Here is a 3,432-nt window from a genome sequence, read left to right as displayed (position 1 = left end):
TTTTTTTTTTTTTGGTTTTCTTCTTCTTCTTCTTCTTTTTATTTTTTCACTTTTGTTTTTACACTTCTATTTCTAGTTTTTATTTCTCTCTCTTCTTTTATTTTTATTTTTCACTTCTTTTTTTTCAAATTTTTATTTTTCGTTTTTGTTTTTTCTATTATTTTAGTCTTCTATCTAAATCTTTTATTTTTAAAAGACAAATATCTATATCATATACATATTCAAAAAATATACAAAATAAATAGACATACAGATCTTCATATCTATTTACTGTAAAAAAAACATACGTATATATCGCATATGTATTTATAGAAATACATATCTGACTTCACATGTATATATAAACATATAGGACACAAAATCTCTATAACAAAAATGACAATTTATACATATATATACAGTAATAAAAAAAATACATGATACATATCTTAAACAGTAAAAGGAAACAAATAAGTATATATGTTACCCTCTAAATGACATAGTATGTACAGTTCAAAGACAAATTCAACACCGTTTAAAATACATATAGCTCTGCATATGTATTTACAGAATACATACCTGATCCATATGTATATTCTTATTTTATATGAGTCACATTTGTATTTCGCAAATACATATGAAGATATACAGTATAGTTATGTCTGTTACTGTTTAATATAAATATGATATGTATTTCGTACATACATATGTCTGTTTTGTACAGTAAATAAATATTGAAATTTGTATGGCTATGCATTTTGTATGTTTTTTGAATATGTGTATGTGATATACATATTTGTCTTTTCAAAATAAAATTTAGAGATATAAGAGTAAAAACAAGAAAAAAAAGAAAAAGAAAAACAGAAAAAAATGAAAAAAGAGAAGTGAAAAGAAAAAAAAAGGAAGAACGAGAAATAAAAGTGTAAAAATAAAAGAAAAAACATACCAAAATAAAATAGAAATAAGAAGAAGAAAACGAAAATAGAAAAAGAAAAAAAAAGATACGAGAAACGGAAAAAAATGAAAAAGGATAAAAAAGAGAAATACAAGAGAGAAAATAAAGCGGAAAGAAAAAAAAGAAAAATAAAAAGAAATCAAAATAAAAAAATAAAATGATAAAAAATAAGATAAAAATAAACTAACAAGAAAAAAAAGGTAGAGATATAAGAGAGTGAAACACAGTAATGATGTTTTATTTTGAAATCTTGAAGGGCATTATCTTCAAATATGAAAAAAAAAATCAAAAAAGGAAAAAAAAGAAGAGAAATAGAAGAGAAAAAATAAAGTGAAAATAAAAAATAAAATAAAATAAAATAAAATGATAAAAAAAATAAGATGAAAGAAAAGAGTAAAAGATATGACTATATTTGTGGGAGGTGAAATAATGAAAATAGAAAAATATAAATTAGTGAGAGTAAAACATGCACTTATATAATTAATGAGTAAAATAATGTTAATCTTGTTATAAACTATAATTTTAATAAAGTATTGTTATTTATTATAATTATAGTCATAAGTACGCTACTTTCTATAAGTTTTTCAATTCTGGCCACTCCCTTGACAGGCTATATTTGTCATTTCTCTTTTATGAAGTGTTTTGGTAGCTATTAGGTTATGATATTGAGGTTTTTGTAAGAGAATATTTTTGATATATTTAAGGATTGTTTATATATTCAACATATGTTTGTTTACTTTTATTTAATCTGTAGCATTATTTTTGTTTTAGTTGATATGTGTTGAAATATTATTATTGATAAGTATTCTCAAAAGAGGTTCTAGTTAGTTAGTTAGCTAATTATTTTACCTAAAAATTATTAGTCGTCTTTAAAAATATAACTACAGGCGTAAGAAAATGTCACGATCCGAGCTGGGGCCCTGTTCGTGACGACATCCCGAACCATGAAGGTCCGGGCGCCCTTCTCTATCTGATAATCATGCACAATATTTATATAATATAAAAAAATTTGTGGAAAAATAAAACATAATGGAACCATGGTCAATCTCATAAACTTTGAACAATTAAAAAGAAAATTCTGAATACTATAAGCATATGACACCCGTCTATGAAATCTCTAACATTACATGATTCATCATAATTCTAAAACAAGACTGGGACGAGGCCCCCAGTCAGACCATAAACTAAATGAATGACAATGTTCTGTAAACCCGGTCTTCTGAAATAGGGGAGGCTCACCAACTGCAAATCTCTAAAAGACCACTCTACTACTTATCTGGACCCCAGGACTGTGCCTTAGATCCTGAAATATAGGGATAAATACGGATGTACTGATACGTAGAACCATCCAAAAATAAAATAATAATATATAAAGTAAGTGAGAGCATTTCATGAAAAGTACGTCATCATAAACCATTTGAAAATCCATGGGCATAGTAAATAGGCTTTTAAGAACAACAGTTCTGAAAAATCAATTCAACACCTTTGTCTTAGTTCTGAGCTAGGTGTTACACCATACAAGTCTGATATTTCACGGACTATATAAAATCCGCTATTTACTCAGTGGTAAGCCCCCAACCCATGTTTGCCGCAAGGGTTAGAGTGTCTGAGTCTCATACGCCACAGGATACTAGGACAGCGTATAATCTCTCTGGGGGACATAATAACCCGTATCGACAAAACACGATTTCAAACAATAAGTTTTCTGAACTCGTGCCTTCTTAGGGTAACCACCTAATATCTCTTAATTCCATTTTTAACCTTTTTCGAACATGCATCTTTCAAAACTCAAAGTCTGAAAATCTAATGGAAATTTGATGTCTAGTCTGTTCTAAGTCTGTTATGGCATTTTTTGATTCTGGTATCGTCATACCAACACTAGAAAGTCGTATATCTAGGCCATATAAAAGTTTACATTAGTTCCTTCAATCCAATTGAGGCAGTTGACTACCCAAAATATTCAACAATGCAAGAGCATTCTTCTTATCAAAATATATATATCAACTATGTAGAGATGCTCTCTTTTCAACATTTCAACAATCATGTGATGGTTAATTTCTCAAAACAATCATGCAATTGAATAACTCTTAATTTGTAAATAAAAAAGGTAACAAAATGAGAGAGGAAATTCATTCTTCATGCTCTCAATTCATACGTCAAAACTAAAAAAACACATTTATACATACACATGAGTAGAGTTCAATTTTACATAAGGCCTCAAGACCAAAATCATGCACCATATGAAGGATTTGAAATACTTACTTTTCATTGTAATTCAAGATTTTCATGAAAACATTATTTCTGAACATTTGAAACATTAATATAAAGATTTATCCATGCCCATTTAGTTAGGAAAGCCCTACATACCTTATGTTGTTTTAGTTTGAAGATTGGAACACTAATCTTGACCCTTTTCTTGAAATCTTGAACTTAGAGTATGAACTCTTGATCTTTCGGAAGGACGTTAGGGTTTTTTTCTTGATAAATTTGGGTGAATA

Source organism: Capsicum annuum, chromosome 3 (assembly GCF_002878395.1).
Source record: "Capsicum annuum cultivar UCD-10X-F1 chromosome 3, UCD10Xv1.1, whole genome shotgun sequence".
NCBI classification, from domain to species: Eukaryota; Viridiplantae; Streptophyta; class Magnoliopsida; order Solanales; family Solanaceae; genus Capsicum; species Capsicum annuum.
Note: the sequence above shows the minus strand (reverse complement) of the source record.